The sequence below is a fragment of the Acinonyx jubatus genome, chromosome D1 (genome assembly GCF_027475565.1).
Source record: "Acinonyx jubatus isolate Ajub_Pintada_27869175 chromosome D1, VMU_Ajub_asm_v1.0, whole genome shotgun sequence".
Classification (NCBI taxonomy): domain Eukaryota; kingdom Metazoa; phylum Chordata; class Mammalia; order Carnivora; family Felidae; genus Acinonyx; species Acinonyx jubatus.
Genome location: NC_069390.1, coordinates 23,616,363 through 23,628,215, shown reverse-complemented (window position 1 = coordinate 23,628,215; position 11,853 = coordinate 23,616,363).

Sequence of the window (11,853 nt, the reverse complement as noted above, 5' to 3'; positions counted from 1 at the left end):
AATTGTACTGCTCTAAAACTCTCCTGGGCTTTACTTCAGCCTTCTACTCTGACCTCAAACACTGATTCTTTTGCTGTCTCTTACAGTTTTCTTTTTTTCCGGAACATCATTTGAATCTTACAAAATGCAATAATTTTCTTCTTTCTTTCTTTCTTTCTTTCTTTCTTTCTTTCTTTCTTTCATTTATTTTTAAATATGAAATTTATTGTCAAATTGGTTTCCATACAACACCCAGTGCTCATCACAACAGGTGCCCTCCTCAGTACCCATCACCCACCCCCCATCAACCCTCAGTTTGTTCTCAGTTTTTAAGAATCTCTTATGTTTTGGCTCCCTCCCTCTCTAACCTCTTTTTTTTTCCCTTCCCCTCCCCCATGGTCTGCTGTTAACTTTCTCAGGATCCACATAAGAATGAAAACATATGGTATCTGTCTTTCACTGTATGACGTATTTCACTTAGCATGACACTCTCCAGTTCCATCCACGTTGCTACAAAGGGCCATATTTCATTCTTTCTCATTGCCACGTAGTATTCCATTGTGTATATAAATCACAATTTCTTCATCCATTCATCAGTTGATGGACAGTTAGGCTCTTTCCATAATTTGGCTATTGTTGAAAGTGCTGCTATAAACATTGGGGTACCAGTGCCCCTATGCATCAGCACTCCTGTATCCCTTGGGTAAATTCCTAGCAGTGCTATTCCTGGGTCATAGGGTAGATCTATTTAATTTTTTGAGGAACCTCCACACTGTTTTCCAGAACGGTTGCACCAGTTTGCCTTCCCACCAACAGTGCAAGAGGGTTCCCGTTTCTCCGCATCCTCACCAGCATCTATAGTCTCTTATAGATGCAAAAAATGCATCTTAAGAAATGCAGTCTCAAAAAATGCAGTATTTTCATACTCTTCTTTTACTTAATGTTGTGCATTTAATGGTTCTCTCTTAAACATTATGCTGTGTTCACTCCCTGCATTTTAATGGCTCATTTTTTAAATTGTTGAATAATATTCCATTGCATGGATGTACCACAGTTACTTATCAGTTCACCTTTTGGGGGACATCTTTTTTGCTTTCATTTTTTGGTGACTATAAATAAAGCTGCTGTAAACATTTGTGTGCAGATTTTTGGGTGAACATGTTTTCAAATAAACTGCATAAATAAGTAAGGCTTGATTACTAGGTCATATGAAAAGAATATGTTTAACATTGTAAGATACTGCCAGCCTGTCTTCAAAAGTGGCTATAGCATTTTATATTTTTCTCCAAAACGAATCAGTGTTCCCCTTCCTCCATATTGTTAGCAGCATTTGGTCTTGTCCTTTTTTTTTTTAACTTTAAGTCACTTTATTTTTTTCCTTTTTTTTAAATTAACTTAATTTTTTTTAACATTTATTTATTTTCAAGAGACAGAGATACAGTGCAAGGGGGGGGGAGGTGCAGAGAGAGGGTGAGACACAGAATCTGAAGCAGGCTCTAGGCTCCAGGCTCCAAGCTGTCAGCGCAGAGCCTGCCATGGGGCTCAAACCCACCAACATTGAGATCATGACCTGAGCCATGAAGTCAGACACTCAACCGACTGGGCCACCCCATCACCCCTTAAATTAAAATTTTAATTTAAGTGTAGTTGACATACAATGTTACGTTAGTTTCAGTGTACAACATAGTGATTTAACAGGGTTTTTTTAAAATAATTTTTGATATTGTGTTTATTTATTTTTGAGATAGAAACAGAGCCTGAGTGGGAAAGGGGCAGAGAAAGAGGGAGACACAGAATCCGAAGCAGGCTCCAGGCTCTGAGCCGTCAGCAGACAACCCGACGCAGGGCTTGAACCCATGAACCGTGAGATCATGACCTGAGATGAAGTCGGACGCTTAACTGACAGCCACGCAGGTGCCCCAGTGATTCGACAGGTTTAAACATTATGCTGTGCTCACCACAAGTATAACTACCATCTGTCACCATACTCTGCTATTACAATGCCTTTGACTGTTTTCTCTATGCTGTAACTTTTATTCTTGTGACTTACCCATTCTGTAACTGGAAACCTGTACCTCCCACCCCTCTGGCAACCATAAGTTTGTCCATCCCCCCATTCCTTCCCCTCTGGCAACCATAAGTTTGTTCTCTGTATTTACAGGTCTTATTCTGCTTTTTGTTTGTTTATTCATTTTTTTTTTTTTTAGCTTCCACATATAAGGGAAATCATATAGTATTTGTCTTTCTCAGTCTGACTCATTAGCACAATACCCTTTAGGTCTAGAAGAGAACACAGGCAGAAATTTCTCTGACGTTGGCCACAGGAGCATTTTTCTAGATATGTCTCCTAAGGCAAGGGAGATAAAAACAAAAATGAACTATTAGGGCTACTTCAAAACAAAAAGCTTTTGTGTAGTGAAGAAAATTACTAATAAAGCGAAAAGGCAACCTATTGAATGGGAGAAGATCTTTGCAAATGATATATCCAATAAGGGGCTAATAACCACAATATATACAGAATTTATACAACTTAACACCAAATCCCAAAACAAAACAACCCAATTAGCACACAGGCAGAGGACCTGAATTGACGTTTTTCCAAAGAAAATGGCCAACAGACACATGAGAAAGCCCTCAACGTTGCTAATCGTCAGATATTTCAGTCTCTTCAATACGTGTGTAGTAGTATCAGCCTGTTGTTTTAATCTGCATTCCCTAATAAATAATGATAAGCACCTTTTCATTTGATTGTTTACCATCTGTCATGAATATATCCCCTTGGGTGAAGTTTCTTTTCAGGTCTTCTGCCCACTTTAAATTGGGATATTTCTTCCCTAGTACTAAGTTTTAAGAGCTCTTTGTATATTTGGATATAACCACTGTATTAGATGTGTTTTATAAGTATTTTCTCCTAGTTTGTGTTTAGTTTTCTCATCCTATTGATATTGCCTTTCACAGACATTTTTAATTTTACTTAACAGTTTATCAAATTTGCTTTTCTTTCACAGATCATGCTTTTGGTGTATTATCTAAAAGCTCATTGCCAAACCCAAGGTTCCTAGACTTTCTTCCATGTTTTCTGTAAATTTTATAGTTTTGCATTTCATATTTAGGTCTACGGTACATTCTTTGCATAAATTTTATGAAACCTTTAAATTCTATCTGGATCCTTTCTTTTTTTTTTTTTTTTTTTTGATATAGATACCCAGCTGTTCCACTATAATTTGTTGAGAAGACTCCTATCTGTATTGAATTCCCTTTGCTCCTTTGTCAAAAATCTCTTGATTTTGTCAGATATCAGCCAGTATATTTTTGTGTATATTTCTGGGCTATTTATTCTGTTCCATTGATTTATATGTCTATTCCTTTACCAATAACATGGTCCCTTCATTAATGTAGAGTAATAGTAAGTCTTGATGTCCGTAGTGTAGGACTCCAACTTTCTTCTTCTTCAGCATAGTTTTGTTTTGTTTTGTTTTATTTTTGTTTTTGTTTTTGTTTTTTCTTTTGGCTATTTGGGGTCTTTTCTTCTTTGATATCACCAGTTTTGTCAATATAAAAAATATAGGTTTCTGGGAGTTGGCTTAGGATTTAATTAAATATATAAATCACATTGGGAATAATTGATACCTCAACGATACTGAGATTTCTAATCCATGAACACAGAATATCTATTTATTTAGATTTGCTTTATTTCTTTCATCAGAATTTTATATTTTTCCACATGTGTATCCTGTTCATATTTTGTTAGATTTATACCTGGTTATTTCATTTTAGGTACTGTTATAAATAGTATTGTGTTTTTAATTTCAAATTGCAGTTTTAATTGTTTGATATATAAGAAAGCAATTGATTTTCTATATTAACAAACTCTGACCTCATTACAATCATTTATTAATAATTTTTTAATCATTTATTAATTTTTTCTTGTCTTATTAATTATCTTATGTTATTGTCTTCTTATACTAGCTAGTACTTTCAGTGTAAGAGTAGTGAGAGGAAACATCTTTGCCTTCTTAATTCTAGGAAAAAAAGCCATCAGTTTTTCACCATCAAGTAAGATTGTAGCTGTAGGGTTTTTTTGGGTTTTTTGTTTGTTTGTTTGTTTGTTTGTTTTTTTAGATTTTTTCAAGTTGAGAACATTTCCATCTAATTCTACTTTTCTGAAAATTTTCATCAAGAATAAAGTAGTTTTCTGCATCAATTGATACAATCATGACTTTTCTTCTTTAGCTTATTCATGGGGTAGATTACATTACTGGAATATGTTTTACTTGAAGAAGGTGTTTAATTCTTTTTATACATTATTGATTTTGATTTTTTAACATTTTGTCCAGGGATTATATGTCTATGTATTTTTGTATCTATGAGAGAGATTGATCAGTAGTTTAGGATAATGCTTGCCTCACAGAATGTGTTAGGATGTGGTTCCTCTGCTTCTGTTTTCTGGCAGAGATTGTACAGCAATGGCATCATTTCTTTAAACTTGTTTGTCAGAAATCACTACTGAAACCACCTGGGACTGATGTTTTCTTTCTTATAAACTTATGTATTTAATGATTCAGTTTCTTTAATAGGTATAATTCTATTCAGATTATATATTTATCTGCTTGTGTGAGTATTGGTAGCTTGTGTCTTTCAAAAAATAGTTCCATTTGTTTTAAAACAATGGTCATGGAGGTTTTTTTTAAACATTTTTCTGTTATTCTTTAGATGTCCATGGGATTAATAATGATGGTCTTGTTTTCATTTTTTAATGTTAGTAATTTGTTTTTGTTAGGAATTTTTGTCTTTGCTAGTCTAAATAAAGATTTATTCATTTGATTTATCTTTTAAAAAAAGCTTTTGATATCATTGCTTTCTTTTATCATTTTTCTGTTTTCAGTTTCTTTGATTTCTGCTATTTTTTTCTTCTTTCTTTAGGCTTAAATTACTGTTCTTTCTCTATTTTTCTAAGATGGAAGATTTTGATTTTAGATTTTTCTATTTTAAATGTATTTAGTGCTGTAAATTTTCCTCTAAGCACTGCTTTCACTGCATCTCACAAATTTGGATGTTTCATTTACATTTAGTTCAAATACTTTAAAATTTTTCCTGAGTAGTATTTGATCAATATTTTATTAGAATTATATTGCTTAATTTCCAAATATTTTTTTGGGGGGGATTTCTAACTATCTTACTGTTACTGATTTCTGGTTTAATTCTATTGTGTTCTGAGGAGAATCATACTTTGTATGATTTATATTCTTTTAAAACTATTCAGGTGTATTTGGGGGGGAATAGAACGTTGTTTTTCTTGGTTAGTGTTCTATATAGGTATGAGAAGAATGTGTATCCTAAGTTATGGAATGAAATCTTCCATACATGTCAATTAAATCAAGCCTATTGATACTTCTGTTCAGGTCAACTATATTCTTACTAGTTTTCTGCCTCCTTAATTTATCAACTATTAATGAGGGTATTGATGTCTCCAACTGTAGTAGTGGGTTTGTCTTTCATTCTTGTTCTATAAGTGTTTGTCTCACAGATTTTAACACCTTGTCTTTAGATGCATAAATGATAAGAACTTTTGTTTTGTTTTTTTGTTTTTTTTTTAATTTTTTTTAACGTTTATTTATTTTTGAGACAGAGAGAGACAGAGCATGAACGGGGGAGGGTCAGAGAGAGAGGGAGACACAGAATCTGAAACAGGCTCCAGGCTCTGAGCTGTCAGCACAGAGCCCGACGTGGGGCTCGAACTCACGGACAGTGAGATCGTGACCTGAGCCGAAGTCGGACGCTCAACCGACTGAGCCACCCAGGCACCCCAATGATAGGAACTTTTGTATCTTCTTGGATAACTGACCTCTTTATTATTATGAAATGTCTCTCCTTATCCCTGATAATTTTCTTTGCTCTGAAATTCGTTTCATCTTTATATAGTTATTCCAACTGTCTTTTTATTATTGTTATCAGGGTGTACTTTGTCTGTTTCTTTACTTTTAACCTATCCATCTCTTTATGTTTCAAGTGAGTTCCTTGTAGAAAATACATAGCTGTACCTTATGGGATTTTTTAATTTCTCTTATTCACTCTGACAATTTCTGTCTTTAAATTGGTATATTTAGACAATGAACATTTAAAGTGATTACTGGGGCACCTGGATGGCTCAGTTGGTTAAGCATCTGACTCTTGGTTTCAGCTCAGATCATGATCTCATGGTTTATGAGTTCCACACCTGCATCAGGGTCACTGTTGTCGGTTTGGGATTCTCTCTTCTTCCCTCTATGCTCCTCCTCCATTTGCACTCTCTCTCTCTCAAAATAAGTAAATAAACTTACAGTAATTTTAAAGTGATCATTGATGAATTTGGTTTACTAACCACCATGTTAGCACCTTATTTCTCTTACTTGTATGTATTCTTTTTCTCTCATTTTCTGCCTTCTCTACTTTTAGTTCCGGATTTTATATGATTCCATTTTTTTTTCTCTTTCAGCATGTCAGTTGCCTATTTATTTACTTATTTATTTATTTATTTTGAATTAGGAGTTTTGTCAGGCTTTGCACTATGCGTTCATAACTAATCTAAATCCTTTATCAAATAACACTACTACTCTTCACAATTTGTGCAAATACCTTATAACAAAGTAGCTCTAATTCTCCCCTCTCATCCCTTATAGCATTGCTGTCATTCATTTTACTTACCCATGTAGTATATTCACCTTATACATTGTTACTGGCTATTCCTTTGAGAAAGTAATCTTTAATTTGGTCTATTAATAAGAAAATATTTTATTTATCTTCATTTATTTCTTCTCTGACATTCTTTCTTTTTTATGTAGATCTGAATTTCTGACCTATATAATTCTCCTACTCCCTGAAGAAATTATTTTAATATTTCTTGTAGAGCAGGTCCAGTAGCCATACATTCCCTCAGTGTTTCATGTGAGAAAGTCTCTATTTCTCTTTCACTCTTGTGGGATAATTTCAGTAGATATGGAATTCTAGGTTAGTGGGGTTTTCTTTCAACACTGTATTTTATTTATTTTTAGCATTACGTCCAGATCTCAATTAATAGAATTTTAAACTTAGCCTTTGAATATATTCAAATATATCTCATTTGCTTGGCTGATGCTGTTTCTCTGAGTGACTCTTTACCCGGAGTGATATGTGAATGGGTCAGCTCTGGAACCAGGGTAAATATTTAGGTCACTCAACTCCAGCCCAGTGTTCTTTTTTTTTCTTTGTAAACAGTATTTTATTGATAAGAACACTTTTTTTTTTTAATAGTGAAGACCAGATTAAATCATAACTCAAAAATCGCAATACAGGTTTTTTTTTCTGTCATCACAATTAAGATATGAATAGTCCTATGTGGCTTCCAATTGTACCACATGTTTCTCTTCGCTGCCCATGAAGTTCAGTGCCATCTGAATCATAAGTTTCAGTATTCTTTTACATGTGAATATCCAATTTTCCCAGCACCACTTCTCAAGACTACCTTTTCTCCATGGAGTATTCTTGGTGCCCTTATCAAATATTAGTTGACTGTATATACATGAGTTTATTTATGGGCTCTCAACCCTGTTCCTTTATTTTATGTATCTATTTTTATGTCAAAATCATATTGTTTCATAACTATATTTTGTAGTATGGTTTGAGATTAGGAAGTGTGATTCCTCTGGTTTTGTTCTTTCTCAGAGTTGCTTTGGCTACTATTCAGGATTTTTTGTGTTTCCATACAAATTTTTGATTTTTTATTTCTTTGAAAAATGCCATTGCAATTTTGATATGATTGAATTGAATATGTAAATGGCTTTGGATAGTATGGGAATCCATTGTAACAATATTAATTCTTCTAATCTGTGAATGTAGATGTCTTTCCATTTGTGTAATCTTCAATTTCTTTTATCAAAGCCTTGTACTTTTCATTGTACAGGTCTTTCATTTCCTTGGATAAATGTATTGATATCTGTGTGTGTGTTTTTCTTTATAATTTATTTTATTTTATTATATTTTTAAAATTTCCATCCAAGTTAGTTAGCATATAGTGCAACAATGATTTCAGGAGTAGATTCTTTAATGCCCCTTACCCATTTAGCCTACCCCCTCTCCCACAGCCCCTCTAGTAACCCTCTGTTTGTTCTCCATATTTAAGAGTCTCTTATGTTTTGTCCCCTTCCCTGTTTATATATATATACATATACATATATATATATATATATATATATATATACACATATATATGTATATATGTATATGTATATATATATATATATACACACACATATATATGTATATATATATATATATATATATATATTTTTTTTTTTTTTTTGCTTCTCTTCCCTTCTGTTCATCTGTTCTGTGTCTTAAAGTCATCATATGAGTGAAGTCGTATGATATTTGTGTTTCTCTGACTAATTTCGCTTAGCATAATACCCTGTAGTTCATCGACGTAGTTGCAAATGACAAGATTTCATTCTTTTTGATTGCCGAATAATACTCTAGTGTGTGTGTGTGTGTGTGTGTGTGTGTGTGTGTGTTTGTGTATCACATCTTCTTTATTCTTTATTCATTCATCCAACGATGGACATTTGGGTTCTTTCCATACTTCGGCTATTGTTGATAGTGATTCTATAAACATTGGGGTGCATGTGTCCCTTCAAAACAGCACACCTGTATCCTTTGGATAAATACCTAGTAGTGCAGTTGCTGGGTCGTAGGATAGTTCTATTTTTAATTTTTTGAGGAATGTCCATACTGTTTTCCAGAGTGGCTGCACTAGCTTGCACTCCCACCAGCAGTGCAAAAGATCCTCTTTCTCCTCATCCTTGCCAACATCTGTTGTCTGACAGGTGTGAGGTGGTATCTCATTGTGGTTTTGATTTGTGTTTCCCAGATGATGAGTGATGTTGAGCATTTTTTCATGTGTCAGTTGGCCATCTGGATGTCTTCTTTGGAGAAGTGTCTATTCATGTCTTTTGCCCATTTGTTCACTGGATTCTTTGTTTTTTGGGTGTTGAGTTTGATAAGTTCTTTATAGATTTTGGATACTAACTCTTTATTTGATATGTTGTTTGCAAATAACTTTTCCATTCTGTCGGTTGCCTTTAGTTTTGCTGATTGTTTCCTTCACTGTGCAGAAGGTTTTTATTTTGATGAGGTCCCAGTAGTTTATTTTTGCTTTTGTTTCCCTTGCCTCCAGAGACGTGTTGAGTAAGAGGTTGCTGCAGCCAAGATCATAGAGTTTTTTGCCTGCTTTCTCCTTGAGGATTTTGATGGCTTCCTGTCTTACATTTAGGTCTTTCATCCATTTTGAGTTTATTTTTGTGTATGGTGTAAGAAATTGGTCCAGGTTCATTCTTCTGCATGTCATGTCCAGTTTTCCCAGCACCACTTACTGGAGAGACTGTCTTTATTCCATTGGATATTCTTTCTTGCTTTGTCAAAGATTAGTTGTCCATACATCTGTGTGTCCATTTCTGGGTTCTCTATTCTGTTCCATTGATATGAATGCCTGTTTTTGTGCCACAGCCCAGTGTTTTTTATGGAATTTCTTGCCGTGTTGCCAGCTTACTAAACTGTTTTTGTTTATCATTTTCCCTTAACCTTAGCTCTTATATCTTGTGGTAATATAATGCAATCACATTTATAACAATTGTATTTTCAAAACATGTAAAAATAAACCATACAAGTAGAAAAGATACAGTTTTAACTGTGTAAACTATTTGCTTTGGTAATTGAAGTCATGAAGTACAGGATAAATTTACTTTTTGGAAAAAAATGCACCTTTCTAAAAATACATCTTTTTTTTCAACTGTAAGCTTAGTAATTTTCATCAAGAATAAACCTAGTATGCTTCCCTCCTTTTGATGACTGGATTGACCTTTAAAATGCAGCAGTACATGACCATTCTAAGGCCATTCACTTTTCAAATGTTTGTTCTTTCCCTCTTTTGTTAAAATCATCCTTCCACCAAATTATTTTCATCTCATCAAAAATATGAAACAGGTGATGCTTACTCAAGACCTCTAGCTTAGAATGAAAATTTTGGAAAAACACTATATTATCTAATGTTCTGCAAAGAAGCATTCTCTGGGAAGGTCCCTGCATATTTGAAATAAAGTAATTAGTTGCTACCAGTGAGCGGGGTTCACTTGTTTTATTGTATATAATTTCTCATCTAGAAGTAGCCAATATTTACAGGTTTGTGGAAAAAAATGTACTAGTATTTCAGTCACAGTATGAGCAGATAAATACTCTTCTGCAGAATGCCAGGTATGAGTGGTTCTCAAAACTTGACTATATATTGGAATCATCTGGGGAGCTCTGAAAATATTGTTACCTGGATTCCAGCCCCAGTGATTCTGATTTAATTGGGCTGGACACTGGTTCCTGGGCATTGCAAATATTAAAAGCTCTCCAGGTAATTTTAATGTGCAGTCAAGTCAGAATCATTCCTTTCATACTGTTAACCAGCAATTGTAAATGTGCAGGTTTCCCTATAGCAAGCATAAAATATTTTTATTGCTTCTGTAACAAATTACTGCAAAATTAGTGAATTAAAACAATATAAACTTACTGTGCTATACTTCTGTTTACTGAAAGTCCAGTGCACACCTCACTGAGCTAAAGTCAAGATGTCAGTTGGTCTGCTTTTCTTTCAGAAGGCTCAAGGGAGGAGAATGTTTTCTTATTTTTCCACTTTAAGAGGCGACCCACAGTCACTGGCATGTGGCCCTTTTCTCCATCTTCTAAGCCAGTAATGAGGAGAAGAGGCAAGATGATTCCTTCTCAGATTGCTATTTCTCTGGTTCTTTGTGGCCTGGAGAGATTCTCCGTGGTTAAGGACTCTTGTGATTAGATTGGGTCCCCTGGGATATACTCTTCCCATCTCAACAGAAAGTTTGCCATGTAAAGTAACATTCACATAGTTCTAGCAATGGGATATGGTTGTGAGTCCCAAACTAAATCAGAGTCATTTAGGAGGCATTTGGGTGGTATCTTCTGATGTTGGACATACTGGCCCACTTGAAATATGTCTGTGTCCTTGCAAATCTGAGGCCCATGCTTTAAAGACTTGGAAAAATATTTCCAAAATAATGACAGTAAACCTACATTGAACTGAAAACTAAACCTGCTTAATAGGCTTTTCTGTTTCCTTATTCCATGAATGAGTCAAGAATGGGATTCGAGTGTTGGTTTGGGTGATGATCCTGATCACTAAAGGGGAATACGTTTTTGTGACACCATAGAGGCGAGAGAAATATGGAAGAAAACAAATCATCTGAGCAGAAAGTGAATGAAAAAGAAGGGTTCCGGTGATGTGATCTTAATCGGCCAATATCTGGGACCACTTGTTATTGCATTTCCTAGATCCAGTGTTTATGGACATTCAATAATAAACCTGGGGTCAGTCTAATAAATTATTTTTATACTAAATTATTTTTTAAATAGTTTGAGTAATTGACAAGTATAAAATCTAACGTTTACAGACAATATTATGTATTAGATAGTGAATCCATGGCAATGATGCCAATCCCATCTGTTAGCACATTAGAAATACAGAGAAATGCACTACATGGCACACCTGAAACTAATATTACATTGTGTGTTAACTAACTGGAATTTAAATAAAAACTTTAAAAAATACAGAGAAATGAAGTCAGAATTTAACTAAACATTGTAGAAGGGTGGGGAAGGAGGGAAAAAAAAAAGAAAAAAATGAGATAGGAGTTGAGATTATAGGTACAAGTTTCTAAGTGTCAGAAAAAGACCCATGATGGAGTTTACATAAGAATGGAATAAAGACTTTGATTTTGACTCCAAGCAAGTGCTACCAACTATTGGGAAAGTTTAGAGTGCTTTGGTGCAGTTACTACAACTTGCATT